At 39.5% G+C, this 23,144-nt stretch overlaps 1 protein-coding gene across 2 annotated transcripts in view; it reads left to right on the top strand.

Moving 5' to 3' along the window:
- Positions 1-23,144, top strand: part of GRID2 (glutamate ionotropic receptor delta type subunit 2) — a 1,339,544-nt gene that overhangs the window by 982,786 nt on the left and 333,614 nt on the right. The gene's annotated exons all lie outside the window — the stretch shown is intronic.

Raw genomic sequence — 23,144 nt, forward strand, 5'->3', positions numbered from 1 at the left:
GCTTGTTAAGGAGTGGGCCGGCAAGCCAGCCATCACATCTTTAACTGTTGACTCATCAGCTGTCAGTGGGTTTCCCCACTGACAGGTGAATGTAAACAAAAGCAAAACATTAAAAGTGAAGAAATAAAGCAGCTTGGGGGTCCCCCCATCCATAGCAGGCCCTTTGGGTAGGGGGTAGGGGGCGAGTGCGAGGTGCATGCATGCCCTACCCACGCCACTATTCGCGGGCTTGGCTGTCAATCACTGGGTCCCGGATGGTGATTACTCTCCGATTTCCGAGGATCTCCGACGGGGGGAGAACTGTTAGCAAACAGAACAGTTCTCCTCCCCGTCAGCTCTGCATGGCAGTGTGCTTACATTGTAGCACAAACACAGCACACATTGTAAAAGGACACACAGTTAACCCTTTGATCTCCCCACATGTTAACCCCTTCCTCCCAAGTGTCATTAGTAGAGTGTCAGTGCTTTTTATTAGCACTGATCACTGTATTTGGTGTCACTGGGGATGTCAGTGACACCAACATAGTTCCCCCCAGTTTCAGGATGCCCGCTGCAGTCCCGCTATAAGTCATTGATCGCCGTCATTACTAGTAAAAATTAAAAAAAAAAAGCCCAGTATATATACCGCCATTTGTAAACGCTATAACTTTCACGTAAACCAATTAATTTACTCATATTGGGATTTTTTTTTAGCAAATAAATGTAGCAGAATACATTTTGGTCTAAATTTATGAGGACATTTGATTTTTTTACTTTTTTATTGGACATGTTTAATAGCAAAATGTCAAAAATATAGTTTTTTTCTCAATGTTGTCAGTCTTTTTTTTATAGCTCAAACAATAAAAATCCACAAGTGATCAAATACCACCGAAAGAAAGCTCTATCCATGGGAAAAAAGGACGTGCATTTCATTTGGGTGCAGTGTTGCATGACCGCGCAATTTTCAGTTAAAGTAACGCAGCGCCGTAAAGTAAAATATGGCCTAGTCAGGAAGGGGGGTAAATCCTCTGGAGGGCAGGTGGTTAAGGAATTAATAAAAGTAAACACAAAATGTTGCACTCAGAAACATCCCAACAGTGCAGGCATGTCACACTATGGAAATGTCCAGGGGAAAGGAAGTGGTACATGTTCTCTGTGTGGACCGCTGCAGCTGCCAGAGCCCTCACTGGAGCTGATATCACCATCTGTGGAGCTGCTGCTAGAGTCCTTCAGAAGGCCGACAGAAAATGGCATTTCATTCTTGGATGTCATCACACAGATCACTCCAAGTGTCCTGCTATCCATTTTGGGGAACCTTTGGAGGGATCCATATGCTGTTTTTTTCTTTGTAAATGCCACTTTTGTTGCAGCATATCCTACAGCAATAACATGAAGAAAAATTGTCTAGTGTTCCCCCAAAAATACAACCAAATCCTTTGAGTCTTGTATAGGTTTTAAGGGGGTATAGATGCTAGGTCCCACAAAAATCTATATCCTATACCCTAGTCAATCATGAAGCTTCGCTGGTCAGGAAAGGGGGGGTGAGTGTGCATCTCCGTCCTGAACCATACCAGGCCACATGCCCTCAATATGGAGGGGTGTCTTCCAGGGGATGGCCATGCTGATAAGGACAAGAGCCTCTTCCCCAAAACCATGGCCAGTGGTTGCAGGGGTCTGTGGACAGGGGATATAAGAAACACAAATGTTTGATAAGTCTTCAAAAAAAAAACCCTTGGCAATCACAATTCCTGACACCCACCAAGTTAATGAAAAAAACATGACCTGGGATACATGACCGATCCTGCTGCTAATACACAGCTAAATTACAGCTCCTAGAGCTGTCTTAGCTATATAGGAAAGGGATAGTGGTGACATCATTGCCTAAATATGGCCATGTTGCCATATATAAGGAATGATGTAACCTCTTACAATCCCTGTCCATTTGTTTATGGATTCCTGGCCATGTAAGTTAATAGGTATGGTGATGTCAGTGGCTGGTAAGGACACGGCAGGTGCAAACACCCGTTGCTTCCTTAGTAACCATTGACATCTGTAAGCTGTCAAGTTCATCTACCCTGAAAGCCCTAAAAGGATTTCCACCTGCGTGCCTTCAAAGTTTCTGTCCACATGAGTTTCTCACATTTCGGTAATTTTAAAGTCTTTGCAGAATTCATGAATTTCCTCCAGGCGCTTAGTCTCAGAAGAAGCACAATGACTTTATCAGTATTAGGGTTATTAAAAACTCATAAAAAAAAAGTAAAAACATCCTATTTAAAACAAAGTTACAGAGTATCACATACTGCCATATGAATTTTATCCTTTACAACTTTATCAAGGGCACATAAATAACAATGCATGTCTTTGAGATTTTTGAATGACCCTTTATATATGTCATTTGTGCCTGTGATACCCTGTATTAGATTTATTAAGCAAAGCAACATATTTAAGTATAGATGAAATCAAAAGGAAGAATATTACAGAAAGAATATTTTTAAGAGAGAAAATTAAATCCTGTGATCATGGTATTTTTTTTTTGTCTTCATGTACACTAGTTTCCACAGATGTTTCTACTTCTGAAATGAGAACAGTTAACTCTTCTTCTTTAGTATGACAGTTATGATGTATATTTGACCCTTTAGAATTCTTTTTAAAGGCTTGAGTGAAAAGGGTGAACATGGAAAATTAGAGATTAAATGGCAGTTTACCTGAGCTAATTGAACATGAAGAACGTCTTGCTAGGGGTCCAATAAATTCTCTTGGGCTGTCAACTATCTGAACAAATTATCTGCTTTTAAATTATGGTAATTGAATTTGGAGCCAAATAGCACATATCAACAAAGTAAATGTCTTGAACAAAGGCTGTATCTGTAACTAGTAGTACTAGACATTTCTGAGCCTTGGTTCACACTGATGCAGTGCAGAATTTGCAGCGTTTTCAGTGCGAATTCCGCACCGCATGAGAATCGTAGCCCGGTCATGTGAACCGCTGTGGGTGTGTATGTTAAGATAACAATGCCCGAAAGCGGTTTGCAAAACGCAGTGCAATGTGCAGAATCGGATCGCATGGGTATGAATACCCATGCGATCCGATTCTAGTTCAGACACAAAAAAGGGTCCTGCACGTTTTTGGTGCGGTTGCGGTGTGATTGGAGCCATACAAAATGTATGGCTCCAATCACACTGCACACAAATCGCATGTGATTTGCATAGGAATGTGGTGAGGTTCCTGTGCGAATCACATGCAATGTACCACACCACACATATGTGCACCCAGGCTAAATCTTGTAAAAAAAATACAAACCCCCCACAAAAATGTATATCAGTTTAACATGGTTGTTCTATACATTTCTAAAGTTCTTGACCTCAGTACAAAGTAGAAATGCTTCTATACATTCATTAAATTGTTACTAAATCCAGGATCCTGCATTCACTATATCTGGTCACCCACAGTACACAGGACATGGAAATGAAATTATTTTTGTAAATATAAACTGCTAAATTCCTTTTCTCATCAGCAGTTAGAGCAGTCTTGTGACTTCTATCAGTGTAGATGTTAAAGCTTGTAAGAGGAGTTTTCATTCTGTTCTAGGAGGATCTATGCAAGACACCTGACTGTCTGGACAGTGCTGATTGGCCCCAGTGCTGATCACATGCACTCTCCCAAGAAAAAAAAAACCTCTCTAGCAATACACACCAAACTGAGCTTGTGCAGAATGACTCCACATGATATGTGTTGTCAGGACATAAGAGGGGGGCACTGGAAGAAGGGGAGGATCAGAGAAGTCAGGATCAAACAGTGTTTTTACACAATGCAGAGGATTAACCCCTTAGGTTCCGCAGTGAGTATAACAAGCATGCTTTACTGCATGTTTAGTAACACTTTAAGAAAGTCCACATTAGTAGTGCCAGTGGTGCTTGAAGACCTCTATTACCCCAACACTAAATGATTTATCAACATCATAAAGACAGACTCTCACAGCAATAATGTCTTTGTCACTTACAAATTCTTTTCTAAGCCATGGAACAGATGATAGATCAAGGGGGTCAAATTTGATGAATATAGACAATCTTGAAGAAATTAAAACCCATATTCATGTATAGCAGCGATGGCAACTGTTGTTTAGGGAATCTTGGTGAAGCAATATCTCTTTGTCAACTATCCTTAGCATTTATCCTTTTACCAAATACTTATTAAGTTGACCACATCAGGCTAGCAAAACAGTGCAGTGGTGCCTGAAATGTGGTCTTCCTACTTTCTGGCAGGTCTGCTCTGTCACCTGTTAGGCACCACTAAACTTGGAGTAGCAGTGGGATCACGGGCACTAAGAAACTGTGTTTTAGCAGCCAGCATTGAAATAGAAAGTACTGTCAGGTGGAGTGACTTTTGTTCACAGTACAGGCATAGTCCCAGCCTCATTGGGTAGATAGCAGCATGTGATTGGTTATGGAGAGAAAATATTCACTGCCACTGCACTAACCAACAATGAGGGGTTGAATAGCACTGCAACTGCTTGAGGTAATAGCAGTACCGACACCAATACCGGGGGGGGGGGGGGGTTGTGGTCACTGATACTAATGCTGGGGGTTATTTTTGCTGTCACTGAAACCGGTGCTGGGGTTTTTTAATTGTCACTGACACCATGACACCATTGCTAAAGGTTATTATTGCACTGACTGACACCGTTGCTGGAGGTTTTCATTGTGATCACTGACACAAATCCTGGGTGTTATTATCATGGTCACTAATAACAATGAAGGGTTTTTTATTTGTGGTCACTGATACCAATGCTGGGGGTAATTATTCTGATACTGACACCAATGCTGGGGGGGTTTTAATGCAGCCACTGACACCAATGATAACTTTTTCTTCATTGCGCACTGTGGTACATTGAAAAAAATGCAAGACCACTATTTTTGAGTGTTGAGATCCACCACAGATCATTCATTTTGACTGGGCTGCCTAACTTTATGCAATGCACTTCAATGCATTAAAATATGCTGCTACCCTGTGGCCCCTTTGAAAGTGTCAACTGCTGTACTTGAGACCCTCTATTGTTTTCAAGTTTACCACCACTGATCTTGTCAAGGTAATAAACCATCATTACCCTTTCATCATCCCAGGAAACTATTTTAATATTATTTTCAGCAAAATCATATTTTCAAGTATGTGAGTCAGCTTGTTTTCATTGTTTTGATTGTAGAATACAGTATAGTGGTTTTTCTGTGTATAAATTTCCTGCATTGGCTTCAAACATCACAAAATTGCCCCATAGCGTTTTTTTTAGCTTTTACTCAGGTGTCAGGGCATTCAGAACTGGGAGCCGCCTTTATCATTCTCAGTTAAAAACGTCTGCACACATCACACACCCTGCAGAGATACAGAGGATAGTTATCATTGATTTATATTGTATCTACATGATTTATTTCACTTAACAAGCATATGTTGTCCATTTAAGAGCAGCCAAGTCATTGACAGGTCTCCTTTCTTAATTCATAATAGCCAGGGCTTTTTTTCTCAGAGGAAAGGTGGTGGAACTCCCCCACCCAAACCTGGCCACGCCCCCATCAAACCCTAGGACCACCCCTTTAGAGAACAGGAATGCAAGTAAAATTTGGGAGGGGCTATAAAAGTAAATGTATGGAATTAACACCGCCCCCCCCCCCACATTAGTAAGAATAGCGAGTAACACTGCCCCCCCCCACATTAGCAAGAAAAGCGAGAAAAATTGTATCGCCGCTCCTTACCTGATGCTGACGATCCGCGCTATGGTAGGATCGACGAGCAGAGGGCGTGATGACGTCAGCGCGCACCGCCGGGTGTACTAAGATACACCTTTCCTATGGGGGTGGCCGCGCGCCCCCGATGTTTACACGCTGGCGGTAGAGGGGGGGGGGTGAAGCGTGCATGTCCCCGCTCACCGGCTGTGAGCAGCGGCAGTGACAGGTGCCGGGCACGCGCAAGCATGACATAAACAAGCCGCGTCCGGCACCTGTCACTTTCGCTGCTCTGCATAGCTTGTCAGCTCTGCAGAGGCAGTCGGTGAGCGGGGACAAGAAGAAAAAGGTGGCGGAACGCAGTACCGCCGCGTTCCGGCAGAAAGAAAGCCCTGATAATAGCTAATAGCTATCTGAAAGAGTGCATAAGCCATCATAAAACAGTAAAAGAAGTTTGTTCAGTTATTTCTTGAAGTTAGTTTTTACAAGGCACCTGGTTTAAGAGTAAGCATAAAAAAATCTGCCACCATGATGAGAAACCCCATCAAAACAGCCATGGCTGTTGACCAGTTTATATCTGTAAAATACATTTTTGAAGACTGGAGCATCCTGGTAAAAAATAACGAAAATATTGTCCTGTTTCTAATGTAGCTTTTTATTTTTTTTGCTATGGCTTACATAGTACACAGTTATTTCTTAATACCCCTCTAACCTGCATTTCATTTGTAATACAGTTTATAACGATTACAGTTTCATAACTTAACAAAATCCTTAGCCTGTACATCTTTCCTATACAGTATACTTCCACCAAATTTTACAAGCTGTGAGCTGTGCCTAGGAAAAATGATATAGGTAAAACTCAGTTACAAGATACGAATTTATAAGAAAAGAACAAGGTTTGTTTTGTACAGCAAAACATTACTGAGTTATATACAAGTCAATATAAATTACTGTCTGTGACCTCTCATCTACGAGCAGTTTCCTTTTATTATCAGTGAACATTGCAATAATTGAAAATTGAAAAACTCAATAAACTCCCGACCTGCAGTAACTTGTTCAGCATGTGTGTGTGCTTTAACGGTGCTATAATTCTGGGAGGCCAGTAATGATCTGTGTCCAGGAGCCCATAGCTCATGCATTTAAACATGTTTACAAGGTTATCCTGCTGCAAAAACTAATAACTGCTACAGCTTCCTTCCTCACCTGTGTGTGTAAAAAGCTATATTTTAAGACATTGTTAATCCTCTCTAAACATGTAAAACTGTAGAAGGGTTATTTATTGTGGTAAATCCACGAATGGCAATAGAGATGTTTGTAGAGATTCTCATTTACTCAGGTCATTGTATAGCCAATAGTAGTTAGTCACATTCACCTTCACATGTTCTGTATTATTGGAGACATTTTGCTGTTCATTCAAGCTGCATAGCCAGTTCCAATGAGTGTCAGGAATAAAGTCCAGCATTTTAGCCACATGGGTAACTCATTCACCCTAAGGGCTTATGTACACAGGGCATTTGGAAAACTCTTCTGACCACTGGAAACTGACTGCTAAAAAACATAGGTTATAAAACGTCAGTTTAGCCGCATTTGCATACCGCGTTTATGCACGTTTAGCCGTGTTTATGCGCGTTTGCGTTTAGAAGGGTTTTTAAAAGATAACCTCAGGAGACCCGCCCAAATGCCTAGAATGCACTCTAATTAATTAAATATTTCAGACATTTTGAGAGAAATAGAGAGAGCAGAAGCAGAGAGAGCAGTGTGTGTTGAGATTACCTGATTTTTCTGGTTGTATTCACTATGGATCCCATCATGAGCATAATGCAGCACGTTCTACCATTTTTTCCTTCACGCAAAACCTGGAACTGACTGCACTGGTGTACTGTGTCCATTTGAATACATGAAAAACACTTTGCATGCATTTTTGATGAAGAAAAAAGGATCTGGACAGCATCTGGATATGGACCTGTCAAAAAACACATCTAAAATCAAACACTTGTAAATGCAGTTAACCACATTTACAAGCGTTTACACACGTTTACAAGCATTTTGGCATTTGAAATGCTGGTAAAATCTACTCCAGAACGCAATTGTGGTGCGTTCAAAAAAATGACTGTAAACTCAACTGCCTGTAAACAACTGTAAACAACTATGTGTACATGGATACATAGGAAAACATAAAGGAGAGTACAGGGGCTGCTGAAAAAAACACTCAACAGCTCCTGAATTTCAGTTTAGCAGATGCAGTGTACATGAGCCCTAAAACTGAACTTCAGGCAAACAGCTAAATACACAGACCTGATTCACCTACCAAAGAATTTGCATTTCAATCCATCCAACCCAGAGATTTACACAGCTCTGCTATACATCACAGTGCTGTCTGGCAGGAATGGGGACCTGATCTTTCTCTGCCACAGTTTCACTTTCACTTGCAGCTCTTCTTCCCACTCGCATCTTGTGGCTGGACAGTGAAGGAGAATGAACGTACCTCATTGTCACCTCATTGTGCTCTTTCCTCCTGTTGGCACACTCCTTATGCCGAGACATACCTGATTGGTTCCTTGTGCTCCTTTTCTTTTCCCCTCTTTAAGCACTGCTGTACAGGGGAATGCAAGAAGCTAATACCGAGTCAAACTCAGGTACATATACTGCTTGTATTAAAAAAAAATTACATGTAAAGAAGTATTAATGAACACAGAGCTGAACATAAAGGGAGGTGTGCAAGACTGTGAAATTAGGCTATCGATACAAACATGGGCGGACTGACAACTCATGGGGCCCCCGGGCAATAGGGGATCATGGGACCCCTGTGTCCTTGCCCAAACTCAAAAAAGCCTATGAAAAAGGGACCAGGGGCATCTCATGGGGCCCCCTACTGACCCCGGGCCCTCGGGCAGTGCCTGAGTTTCCAAATGGTCAGTCCGCCCCTGGATACAAGGTACTCTCACAAACTGTCACGCCTTCTATTCTTTGTCAAGCCCATGAGCTCTGGTATATACTATTTATGTGTCAACCATAAGCATGTCTTTAGGTTTGAAAAAGGAGCAGTTATGCTCCAAAACATGTAGCCACCCTCTCCATGTTGTGGCCCTCTTAGGTATGATGACACTTCCAGTCTTGTGCAGTCCATGCACTCTTCAGGGTGGCTCCAGGATTTCTGGTTTTGTTCCTGGTGTCCTACACAGTTACTGACAGTGGGTGGCATTGGCTTCCTGGCTTCTGAAAAGAAACTGGGTGGACGACATGTTCTTATCCTTAAACTGTGAGTTTTCAATTATCTAATTATTTTTTAATAAAGTCTTTTCCTATATTAGCACCCTCTGCTATTTCCTTCTTAAACAACACACCGTAGATCTGCCTTGACACATTCCATAGTGATTGGAAGTGAATGTGCTATCTATGTGGATATAAATGTTGGATTATGTTTCTGACTCTCATTGAAATTAAAGAGGCTGTTTTCATGAGCATCAAAACAACTTTAATATCGCAGAACAAGTTGTGCAGAATTTGACTAATAGGGATAAGGGTTCTTCACCACTAACATGGTTTCAAGAAGAGTCCTGTGTGTTCAAGAGTCTCAGTAAATTTTCCCTACAGAGTTCAAGAACCTCAGTATTTTTTGTGCAGATTTACAGCAACCAGGATTTTTTTTTAAACTCTAATGAACTACATGCTCTTTATACTATGGTCAGTGGACATCTAGGGGTTTATTTACTAAAGCTGGAGAGTCCAAAATCAGACTCCGTTCTGCATAGAAACCAATCAGCTTCCAGGTTTCATTGCCAAAGCTTCATTGAACAAGCTGAGGTTAGAAGCTGATTGGTTTCTATGCAGAAGGGAGTCTGATTTTGGACTCTCCAGCTTTAGTAAATAAACCCCCTAGGGTCTAGTAAGGGGCATTTGAATATCCCATTACCCTCACTATATAAGGGGGAGCAATACATGTCAGTGAATTGAAACTGTTGCAGAGAAAGCAGAGAGCTGACAAACTAGGAGAAGTGTAGGGGCCCCTTTATGGATGGTCCCACCCTTTTGCAGCTTTAAGTAGACAAGGCCATTCAAACCCTTTTAGTTGGTGGGTTATAAAACACCTTTGTCAGACACCTTATTGACTGTAATTACTAGAATGGTACCAATTGATTTGCATAGAGCAAATGTGGTACCAATTGAAAATAAAGGATTAAAAATATACTAGGAAACTACAAACCAGTCAGCCTAACATTGATAGTATGTAAGGTATTTGAGAGAATGGTAAAGGTTTTTATAATCGACTTATGCAGAAAAATAACTTTGGAATAGGATATAACATCATTACAGAAAGGCCTTTATAAAATGTGGGGGTTAGGCAGCTACATGATAGATAGGACTCAACATTAAAAAATGTAAACTTATACAATTGAGAGCCAAAAATACACGTGAATTCCAGATTAGGAGGAGTGCCCCAAGGAGAATCAGTGAGGGAAAAGGGATCCGGGGGTGCTGGTACATCACAAACTTGGCAAAATCATGCAATGCCAAGCCACAGCTCACAAAACAAGCAAAATTGTGCATTAAAAAGGGTATACATTCAAGAGATGAATCAATAATTCTACACTTTTACAAAAACGTGCAAGTGCACTTGCAGTGCACAAACTATTTGCCTTTAGTAAATCAACCCCATTGCTGAAGTAGCTAAGCTATGAGGATAGATTACATAGTTTACAGGTGTTCACTTTAGTCATCCAATCATGAGCAAGACAAAATCCTGTTTTGTTTTTATTGTTTTTAGTTGGCACACAACTTGGTATTTAAAAAAAAACACAGTGTTAGTTTATTCCCTAAAATCATTGCACAATCTCTGCTCCTTTAGTAAATAAACCCCTCATAAATCATGAATGCACAACCTTAGTTGCTAAGCTACGTTAAAATGAAGCAGATAGGACCAAATGGGGTACTAAAATGTGATGCTTAGTATGTGTTGCTAATGCCTTTCTAATGTTTCATGACACTCATTTTCCTGTCATCATTTATCTAACTTTTAAAAGTACAACTTGGCAAAGAATAAATCTGAACAATTCATAACTCACCAGTGAATTTGCTTGCAATTATATATATATATATATATTTATTTATAAATATAATAATTTTTTTCACAACAGAACATTCCAGCTTATATTTGGAAATGTTTTCTGAATTCCTAAAAGGGACATGTATTTTTAGTTAGTACTTTTCAGTTATTTTTACGGAATTTAACTCAAAGTAATTGTTAATATGACATCTGTACATATTTTCTGTATCACGTTTTTATTATTGTATGGATTTTTAATTTAGCTACAGCCAAGATTTGCATTTCATGATAATCGCACTGCCTTCCTGTTTGGCAACTGTCGAGACACTTCATTAGCTTTAAAAGGGCTCATTCAGATGTGCAGAGCCCCTAGCATGTGCATGGCAACACGGACACAGTCATGTCAAAGTTAGACATGCAGGTACAGGGATCCAAACCCAGACATTTTGCACTCAGATAAATACACCTATTCCTGCCTGCATATCAATTGTGCAATTGTGCAAAAAAAACCATAATCCAATTTTTTAAAATATAAAATATGACGTTACACTGAATAAATAAATACTAAATATGTCATGCTTTAAAATTGTGCACGCCCGTACAACAGCGACAAACGCCGTAAATGTTACTATCCATAGGTCGACATTTTAAAAGCCTTTACAGGTTACCACTTTAGATTTATAGAGCAAGTCTGGTGCTAGAATTACTGCCCATGATCTGACATTTGCAGTGATACCTCACATGTGCTGGACGATTGCTGTTTTCACATGTACGGGACCGACGCAGGCATTCGCCTTTGCGTAAGAGCACAGGGGGATGGGGGGCACTTTAATTTTTTTAATATTAATTTATTTCATTGTTTTTATCTGTGCACTGTTCCTTTAATTTTTTTTAACCACTTTTATTTTCTGTCACAAGGAATGTAAACATTCTTGTGACAGCAATAGGCATGTGACTGGTACTCTTTATGGAGGGATCTGGGGTCTAAGGGACCCAGAAGTGCAGAGAAGGGCTCTGCACGTAAAAGCTTTTAAAACACTAAGATCGGTGTTGCTGAATGCTTTTGAGTTTTTAAAAATGGCGCTGCTGACATCCGGGTAAACAGGAAGTGATGTCAGGTCATCACTTCAGCGTTACCATAGCAGAGAACTGATCAACGCCAATCATGGCTTTGTTCGACTGTCCGACCAGCCAGTGGACTTGCTGGCTGGTTTCTCAGGTCTCTGGTGGGACAGGAGAGCCTAAGTAAGCAGTGAAAGGCAAGGGGGAAGTACCCTCCTGCTACTTGTAATAGCAACCAAGCCATGGCTGCAGCTCCAGGCATTCTCCTGGTACAGCCACTTGAAGACCGGAGATGTACCAGGTATATGACTGGTCTTTAAGTGGATATTCTATGATAAAAAAAATGTGTCATCTGTCCAGATGACTGAATAATAATCATTAACTGCAGGCTTCCTTTAGCTTTCCATTGTGATGCTATGTATTGTGCAGGGCTATGATTGAAAAAGTATTGGAACACTCTAGTATAAACAAAAAAACTTTGTATAATTTCTGATTGGAACGTTAATTTGATATGTAAATATAAACTGATGGAGAGAAATATGTATTGTTTTTTCTAACCCTTCTGACGCCAGGAGTATGTATTAATAATGTTGTGTGCCCACCTGCACCATTGATAGGTCTACATGCAGAGGAGGAGTGAGCACACACAACTGACCAACTGGCAGTGAAAGGCTTTATACACCATAACTATATTTTATATAAAGAACAGTTTGACGCTTCCCTCAATTTACATTTAAATACATATACTATATAAATAGTACTTGGCAGAGTTTCTTTAATACCCCTGCTGGGAACATCTCTTACTCTGGAGAGAATACAACAAGCTGTATTTCTCCTTAGCTTTTGTTACATGTGATGTGATCATTTTTTCTTTCTTTCTTTTTTTCCTTTAGCTTAGGAGTTAATGAGCTGGTAACTGGCTCAATATCAAGCTCATCAATGTTAGGAGCTCACACCTTTGACGAGATAAGTAAAATGTGGCTGGCAGTGAAAAAGGCATGTTATCTGAGGACATTACAGTTATTTCACAACAGTAGATGTGATATTGATTTCTCAATTTCCTGTAAAAGATAAACACTGCTGTGTACCCACATTCATGTAGCCATGTTTTCCAGTGATGTAAAATGTTGACCAAAACAGTTGTATAAAGACACAATTATGATGGAAATATTATTTTGTCAGATGCAAATACTAAAAAAGCTTTTTTTTCTACTAGATTGATAGGTAACATCAATCTAATGGAAAAATGGGCAATCTAATAAATAAACAGGTTTGTGGAGACAGGGAGAAGAGACAGTGTGAAGTAGAGGGGGTGGGCCAGGCAGCTGCTCTCCCACGAGGTCAGCAGTGCGGGGAGAGCCGGAGGAGCGGAGAGTGGAGGAGGGGAGGGCAGTTGGTGGAGGAGTACTGTGGATGTTCTGGAAGAGTTTTCGCAAATGATTGGTCTAGAGGTGTTTCCACATATGGAGTCCGTCATCAGCGTATAGAGGTATCAAGACCACACAGATGGCCAACTTTCTGCAGGAGAGAGCTACAAGATCTAATGTGATATTTGACCTACCATTCAAGGTGGTCAAGTATTTGTGATGAGTGGGGCTCTGGAGGGGGAGCACTAATTGGAGCACTTCGCACAGAGAATTGCTATGGATAAGAAGATTAACTATTGTATCACTTAATATTCACATTGGATGCTGATTGGGGATTTTTGGGGAATTTCTTTGGAACTTTCTTATGTTTACACAATTATTGGGACTTTAATATACATACACATTGGTTTCATATAAATTCACTGTATACACAGTTTGATGGCATTGTATATTTGCTATTTTTAGCACTATTGTCATTTGAGCACGTTGAATATACATATTGGTTTTTATTTCTGATTTAGTCACTGGGAAGGAGGGATATAATTGTCAGCCCATAGGGCATTGAAGTATATGCACATTTGTAGGGACCCTTTATGCAGTAGGATATTTAGTTATTTATCCACAATTTTTTTAGTAGAGGCAGCACAGCAATTTTTATGTTTATAGTTACACCTTTGTTCACTGGTACACATTTGTGGTTTTGCTAACAGCGGCCGGTCTAATTGATTAGTCCTCTGCACAGGCTACACTTACATAAAAGAATAATTGTTTCTCTTTAGATTCAATTTGAGCCTGGAAGAAAATGTAAACTTGCTGAAAAAAAACTTGCTCTAGATCACTAAACAATGTCTACCTACTGCATTCTAAACCCACTTACAACCCTTTATTTACCCTATTACACTTCTAGTATCCTGTAGCTATGAATGTTTTCAATACTGAATATGCTAAACTGTTTTCAAGTCTATATGACATGCTTTATAATTGTTAATAATTACAGCCTTTTTCAACCAGGATGCCCAGACACTTTCGGGGTGTCTTAGCAAAATGTCTAAAAATTGCCAAAAAAATTGTATACAAGCCAGCTGTGTGGATCAAGCCTGCTTTTTAGTTACACAAAGCCACAGGTTTTCATTGTACACTATTACAACCTTCTAGCTACCAGCGTCCTAACAATTACTTCCTCGGTTGATAATGAAGACATCAGGTTTCTGCACGACATCCTTGCTTGGCCCTCCCCTGCCCCTCTCCATCAGCACTGGGGTCATATTAGCTTAGCAAGGGAGAGAAACTGAGGGAAAAGAGAAACATTGGAATAATAATCAGTATCAATATGTAGAGGTGCATTTGCTTTGTAAGAATAAATCACCTCTAACGTTGGGTGTCCTACATGTGTGGTTGTTGCTGTGCTATGTAAAACTAGTAGTTTAAAATTATACATGTTAGAATGGGGTGCCTCAAGATTGTGCAGAGTTTTAAAGGGTGCCTTGACTGAAAAAAGGTTAAAAACACTGAATTAGTATTTCCCCCTAAGTGAATATGCTGTTGTGAAGTTATACAAAACGTTCATTGCTTGATCATAACAGTAATATGGAGATTTTTTTTTAACCACTTGCCTACCAGGCACTTTTACTCCCTTCGTTCCCAGGCCAATTTTCTAATTTCAGCACTGTCACACTTTGAATGACAATTGCGCAGTCATGCAACACTGTATGAAGTTTTTATAATTTTTTTCACACGAATAGAGCTTTCTTTTGGTGGTATTTAATCACCACTGGGTGTTTTCTATTTTGCACTTTAAACAAAAAATAGCAAAAAAATTAAAAAAAAAAAGTTTGTCTTTGTTTCTATTATAAAATTTTGCAAACATTTTTCTCCTTCACTGATGTGCATTGATAAGGTTGCACTGATAGGCAGCACTGATGGGCACTTATAGGCACTTATAGGCAGCACTGATGGGCACTGATGAGGTGGCACAGATAGGCAGCACTGATGGGCACTGATAGGTTGCACTGATGAGGCAGCACTGATATGCAGCAATGATAGGCACTGATAGGTGGTACTGATGAGCGGCATTGACTGGTGGCACTGACTGACAGCACCGACTGGTGGAACTGTCTGGCAGCACTGGTGGGCACTGATGGGCACAAGTGCTGGGCACTGCTGGGTGGCACTGCTTAGCACTGATCATCAGTGCCCTGTTGATCAGTGCCTGTCTGCTCTATGACATTTGCCGGTTATCGGCAACACTTTCCTCACGCTGTGACAGAGTGAAGAAAGTGCTGCCTATAACCGGCAACTGTATTTACTCAGTGATCATCGGACACAGCTGATCACGTGTTAAAAGGCCACTGTGATTGGCCTTTTACCTCATCATGTGATCAGCTGTGCCCGTAGGACACATCAATCATAGAAAGAGCCGATTGCGCGCCTCTGGGAGGACGTCATTTGAAGCTCTCCCAGAACTGCACAACCATGCTTTTGCCATCATTCAGCTATAGCATGGTTGTGAAGTGGTTAAATAAAGGAGAGCAGGTTATTGAGAGCATGGATAATGGTAAACATTGATTTGTGCTTTCATTACAGTAGAATCCATGTTACTAATATAGGTTTACATTTTGCAATAGTGATATTTTTGCAGTAATTACATTAAAAACTGCTAAAGTGCTAATTAGATCTCAGTTCTAATGTGATTTTTTTTACATTGCTCAAAATGAAATACCTAATTAGCGTAAGGTGAAGTAACAGATACATCTAGCATATTCACAGTTTTGTGACTCAAAAAAGTAAGAGTTGCTTTCCTCTAATTATTTACTTTTTTGGCTGGGGAAATATTTGTTGCATGCTCATGTACATCAGAGGCTTATAGCATGAAAAGCAGTATGATCTTATAATATATGGAAAAGCAAGAATAATTTACATAGAAAAATAATTTGCTCAGATAACCAAACTAAACAAAAGTCTAAACAAAGCATTCACAAAGCTTTGTTTCATATAAATTTTATTTGTGTCTGCAGCTGTGAATATTTGAATTCTAATAGCAAATATGGACAGAACATTTTGTAGCGCACATTCTCTACATTATACTTTACAACATCTTGCATGTTGAGTGCTCCATGACCAGATGTAAATGGTCTTGTGCAATGTTTCTTGATATATTTACTTTTAGAAGCAAAAGCTATTTAGTTGAATAAGACCATAGCCTTGTTTAAATTTCTTTCAAAAGCAGCCAGAAATGTGACCGCACAAACATTCAATTTAAAAATATGAAAAAATGGCTTGATTAACAATATTTTTTGACATTTTACTATAAAACATATCAAGTAAAAAAAAATAAAAAATCTTGTTATAAATTTAGGCCAAAATGTATTCTGCTACATGTCTTTGCTAAAAAAAAATCCCAATACATGTAAATTAATTGGTTTACTTGAAAGTTATAGTGTCTACAAATGGCAGTATACAGTCGTAAGAAAAAGTATGTGAACCCCTTGGGATTACGTGGAGTTTTGCATGAATTGGGCATAAAATGTGCTCTGAACGTCATCTAAGTCACAACAATAGAAGAACACAGTCTGCTGAACATAATACTACACAAACATTAGATGTTGCCAAGGTTTAATTGCACATAACATGTAAACATTCACAGTGCAGGGAGGAAAAAGTATGTGAGGCCCTAGCTTAATGACTTTTCCCAGAGCCAATTGGAGCCAGGAGTGAGCCAACCTTGAGTCCAATCAGTGTGATGATATTGGATGTGTTGCTGACAGCTGTCTGGCCCTTAAAAAACACACACCTGTTTTGGGTTTACTGGTTTCAAGAAGTACTGTCTGATGTGAACCATGCCTCGCAGAAAAGAGCTCTCAGAAGACCTACGATCAAGAATTGTTGACTTGCATGAAGCTGGAAAGGGTTACAAAAGTATCTCCAAAAGCCTTGATGTTCATGTGTCCACGGTAAGACAGACTGTCTACAAATGGAGAAAGTTTAGCACTGTTGCTACTCTCCCTAGGCGCGGTCGGCCTGTAAAAATGACTGCAAGAGCACAGCGCAGAATGCTGCATGAGGTAAAGAAGAATCCCAGAGTGTCAGCTAAAGACCTACAGAAATCTCTGGCACATGCTAACATTTTTGTTGACACATCTACAATAAGGAAAACATTAAACAAGAATGGAGTACATGGGGGGACACCACGGAGGAAGCCATTGCTGTCCAAAAAGAATATTGCAGCATGCTTGAAGTTTGCAAAAGAGCACCTGGATGTTCCACAGCACTACTGGCAGAATATACTGTGGACAGATGAAACCAAGATTGAGTTGTTTGGGAAGAACACACAACACTATGTGTGGAGAAAAAAAGGCACAGCACACTAACATCAAAACCTCATCCCCACTGTAAAACATGGCGGAGGGAGCATCATGGTTTGGGGCTGCTTTGCTGCCTCAGGGCCTGGACGGATTGTTGTCATTGATGGGAAAATGAATTCCAGAGTTTATCAAGACATTTTGCAGGAAAACGTACGACCATCTGTCCGCCAACTGAAGCTCCACAGAGGATGGGTGATGCAACAGGACAATGACCCAAAGCATACAAGTAATTCAACAAAACAATGGCTGCAACAGCACAGAATATGCCTTCTGGAGTGGCCCAGTCAGAGTCCTGACCTCAACCTGATTGAAATGCTGTGGCATGACCTTAAGAGAGTGATTCACACCAGACATCCCAAGAATATTGCTACACTGAAACAGTTTTGTGAAGAGGAGTGGTCCAAAATGACTCCAGATGGTTGTGCAGGTCTGATATGCAACTACAGGAAATGTTTGGTTGAGGTCATTGCTGCCAAAAGGAGGGTCAACCAGTTATTAAGTCCAAAGGTTCACATACTTTTTCCTCCCTGCACTGTGAATGTTTACATGTTATGTGCAATTAAACCATGGCAACATCTAATGTTTGTGTAGTATTATGTTCAGCAGACTGTGTTCTTCTATTGTTGTGACTTAGATGACGTTCAGGGGACATTTTATACCCAATTCATGCAAAACTCCACGTAATCCCAAGGGGTTCACATACTTTTTCTTGCAACTGTATATACTGAAATTTATATATATATATATATATTAGTAATGGTGGTGATCAGCGACTTATCGCGGGACTGCGGGACTGCGGCTGGCATTGTGACACTGGGGGGGAACTGACTAACTGCCATTGACATCTCCAGTGACACTAATACAGTGATCAGTGCTAATAAAAATCACTGACACTGTACTAATGACACTGGGCAGGAAGGGGTTAACCCTTAGGTGATCAAAGGGTTAACTGTGTGCTGTGTGCTTTTTTACTAGGTTGTCTGCGTGTGCTTTACTTTGTAAGCATGCTTCTTTGTATTGCTCTGCTATGCAGAGCAATACAAAGCAGCATACTGTGTTCAACAGGGGAGAGATCTGTATTGTTTACATACAGACCTCTCCCCTGTGATTGTTCTTTGGCGATCGGCAGTTGCAGGTGGGGAATCTCCGACCGAGACCCGGTGAGTCTCCTCACCTAGGATGCTAGGATAATGGTTGCTAACTGGAACAATATGGGTTTTGCAGCATACAGGGTACCAAACAGGATAACAGTCCTTTTATGCAAACAACATGTGCCAATGGGGGGTTAGATCATTTTTCCATCTTCTTATTTACCTGAAACAGGATTTAGTACTTAAATAAACAGTTCTTGGACTTGCAGCAGTTTACATTTTACATAGCCTATTTTTATTCTGTCTACTATTATACAGATTAATGTTGGAATATAATACAATATTCACCTTGGGCTCAGTGGTGCTGAATAATAATCTGCAGTATCTAAGCAAAGAACAGTGGTAAAACCGCTGACTTTGCATTTTCCTGCAAATGTTTTGAAGATTTAAATAAAAAGCGTCAAAAACACTGGACTTTTTATACTTATTACTTGACAATGGCTACAACTTACAAAGTAAAAGCAATTTATGCGGTGCCTCTGCCTTAGAATATATATACAGTATATAGGATATAAACACAGTATGTATCCTATATATATATATATATATATATATAGGATATATACACAGTATATATCCTAAATATATGTATATTTATTTCTTGCATGCAATTACCTTGCTTTTTTCTTGTGATATTGTGTATACATTGAGGCATTATTATTAGCTCACTCAAGCTGCAGCTTCAGGTTTCCTATAATGGAATACACTGTTGAAACTGTTAGCATTTTTAATCTAAATAGCTAAATAGTAGGGTTACACTTCACTCTCTTCAGCCACACAAGCTGCAATTTACTACAAGTAAATCAATAGCAAATATATAGCACACAATGCAGTACTGTATACAGCACTGGGCACTGTAGCATAAACTGTAGAACTGCATATACCACAAATATACTGAAAGCACACTACACTAACCTGTCTTTTCTTTAAACCAAGGTCATCTATCTCTCATTCACACTAAATCCACCAAAGACTGAGTGGGAATGCAGTATTTTATAGTGTGTGGGCTGCAACTTTCGTATGAATCAACATTGATTAGGTGCATGGCCTTGCTCTCTAATGGTCATGTACCCTGGTATCTCAGATAGACATTGAAGGGAATGCTGCTACTTCTTTCAAAGTGATATGGAAAGTCTCTAGCACCTCAGCTTCTGAATATAGCTAAATGTCTCATGCCACATTTATGGAAAACCAATAAGGCTTCCATAGTGGAAGTGTTCACTATGATGAATATAACGATCATATATCGATGATATAACGAAAAAGGAAAAGCAGACATATGGTATATTCTCTTCAGGCAGCTATGTATACCAACTCCAGATTTGGTGGGTACTCAGGTCTCACGATCAATTGGTCCAAATATGCTTTAATACCCCTGGATGATCGGTCCACTCCAATGATCTCTTCTTTCTGTCCAGTTCATATTACACAGTGTTTTAAATGCGTTGGCTTGATGGTTACCCCTACCCTCACTAACTATTGTACTATTATTGTTATGCTCTGTTACTACGTTTTTGGGACACGGTTACCGTATGGAATAAATTGTGGTTCTGATTAAACAGTAGGGCCAATCTTATTAAAATTATCCTCATGCCCCAACTATTGTACCTTCTACTTAACTCGCCCATAGTAGTGCCAGTGCACATTTTTAATGTTTCCAAACATTGTTTTGGAAGGATCATTCACCAAGAATAAAGCTGGAACAATTACAATGTTCTAAGGATAGTAGGGGCTGTATTGCCCAGTCCCTGGGTTTACTATTTGGCTTCCCAATTACAACACCTACATACTGGTGTGCAGAGTATTACATCTAACACACCTTCCTGGAGGGTTAGAGTCTCTTTGCTTTTGTAAATCTAACAAACTCTATCCAACTTATATGTTGATGCATAAGGTGTGGAATAAGGTCAAAACACTTCAACAGGTTTACCAGCTATGCCCCTTTCTTACATATCTGTGCCACATTTTTAAAGCTAGAGCTTTGCTAATCTTTCAGAAACTCCAATCAAGAATCCACCTTGCACTCAAAATGTATTCTTAATATCTACAACTTAAACACATGGTATTTGCACAGGGACCCTCTAGGGAGTGAAACCTATTCCCCACCCCTATCTGTAATTTTATACAAAATACTACCACCTCCAAAGGTTTCATATCCTATTGCTATTCCATGCTTCTTGTGTTATATCTGGATAACTACCTCTGTAAAATGATAGAGTGGTGAGAGAGAGATGTAGGAATTTTTTGATGAGGATCAATGGGAAAGCTCCGTAGAGTGAGTATACCTTAGCTCCTTAAATGGGGCACAACGTCTCTCCCAACTGTATGTTATACTTCAAGTTCACTATAAAGATTCAAAGTTACATACAATGGGTCACCTGGAGACTCCTTTATACAGTAGTTGCAGTAGAGACTGAGGGAGCCTCATTCATATGCTCTGGAACTGCCTCAAGCTCCACTGGTACTAGACCACCATTCTAACTACTATTATTTCAGTTTTTGCAATCAGATGTGGCACTTGATCCCAAATTGTGCCTGCTTAGCATTTCAGATGTGTACCAATTCTCAGACCATTCCAAAGCAGCAATTTTAAGGGCCCTGTTTCAAGCTAGGGACCTTATCTTACAGCTTTGGAAGTTGGAATATCCTCCAACATATAAGGAGTTGGTACAACATATGGGTTATACTCTGCGCCTTGAGCATGTTATCTTACAGCACAGGGGGGGTGCCTGGCACAGTTTTACACAGTATGGGATAGCCACATCTTGTTTATTACTTCTTGACCTTGTGATGGACAGACTCTGACAGACAGTGCATAATTTGTTAGTCACTAATCTGGAAAGTAGTTGCACTGTACGAAATGCTGACTGTTTTGAACTGCATAACACTATAAGTGATCTTGTTGTCACATCTCGTTTTGTGATTTATTTGCTGTACGGTAACTGGAATGTTAAAGATAAACTCTGGTTATTGTCTGTTACATTGCTCAGGAGAACTCCATGTTGTTTTCAATAAACTTTACCTGATTAGAAAAAACTGACGTATCGACAGCAGGACCAGTATAATACTTTTTGTAGTATTTTAGTGATTTGGTTACACTTCAAGCCTACAGAAAAATCTGGGAACTTCATACCCCAAGAATGACTTCATTTCACATGTAGCTCATTTCACATGACTCATTTCACATGTAGCTGAAAGAAAGAAACCATGTATTACAGGAACAAACAGTGGACAGACTTTGTTTATATGTTTTTAGGTGTAAAAAAAAGAAGGTTACCTGGACAGGTGATAAGGAAGGGCTTTGAAGAAAAACTTATTATGGCAAGTGTCACATATGGCAGCTATTTATCTAGAACATATTTGAATTGCCTATGTTTTGTATGGACTGTGTATGGATGTTGTGTATGGGCTCTTGGCATATGATAATTCCAGATTTTACAATGTATAGAGTAACTTGTTGTTCAAATGCCCATGAAATCTAAACATTCTCACTGTCCTTTCATGTGTATTGCTTTTCAAATAAAAATATAAAAACACTGGAGTTGGGCTATAGATTAGATGTGGGCTTGGGCAATAAAGTGTAGGAAAAAATCTTTTTTTTTTAGTTACGGACAGAGAAGAGAAGGGTTAAAACCCTTTGTTAAAGCACAACTAAAAGTAAAACTCTTCTGAAGATGAACTGGAACACCTGTCAGGTTTTTATTGCTTTGCACCTGTTAGAGACATTTACATTCTCTATTTTTCCTGTTTACCATTGTCATTGAAAGTGAAAGTAGAAGAAAATCCCAAATTTCCCCAGAAATGTAATAGAGGGGACATCTTCCAATGGGGACACTAATTCTGGTGATTTGGGGGTCCCCAAGGGATTTCCCTTATTTGCAGGAATTTCCAATAATTTCCTGTTTTGGCCATGGAACACAGATAACAAAAAATTGACTGATAGGGTTTAAAACCCTCTTTACTTTATCAAAAATGAAAAAGAAAGTTTTGCCTATAGTTCTACTTTAAGTTTTTTTTATTGCTGCCTATAGGTAGAAAAACCCTATTTGTACTGATGGCCATTGTCCTCAGAAAGTGATGATAAATATCATCAACAGAGAAACATTATGCTCACTTTGTAGAGCTTTTATTTCCCTTATGCCTGTTGTGTTTGTACAGCAGGAAGAAAAGAGGAATCTCCCAAATGAACAAAGACAACAACAACAACAAAAAAAATACAGATATTTTACCTCTTCCCTGCTCTATGCAAAACTAAAGAAAAGATTTTGGCTATACATACACTACTAATACTGAATAAAAGAAATGCTTTAAACATAACTCATGCGTACATTTGAGGCAAAAAGTACATTTTTAATTAAGTGTTTTTAAAAATAGTGTAGAGAATAGCAAGATATACCGTTTACTTTTTTTTTAACTTTATAGTTTCATGTAGGAGGAGGTATACACTAAGTAATCATGTTTCTTT

The sequence above is a fragment of the Staurois parvus genome, unplaced genomic scaffold (assembly GCF_062004578.1).
Source record: "Staurois parvus isolate SC_StPar_1 unplaced genomic scaffold, SC_StPar_1.0 ptg000044l, whole genome shotgun sequence".
NCBI classification, from domain to species: Eukaryota; Metazoa; Chordata; class Amphibia; order Anura; family Ranidae; genus Staurois; species Staurois parvus.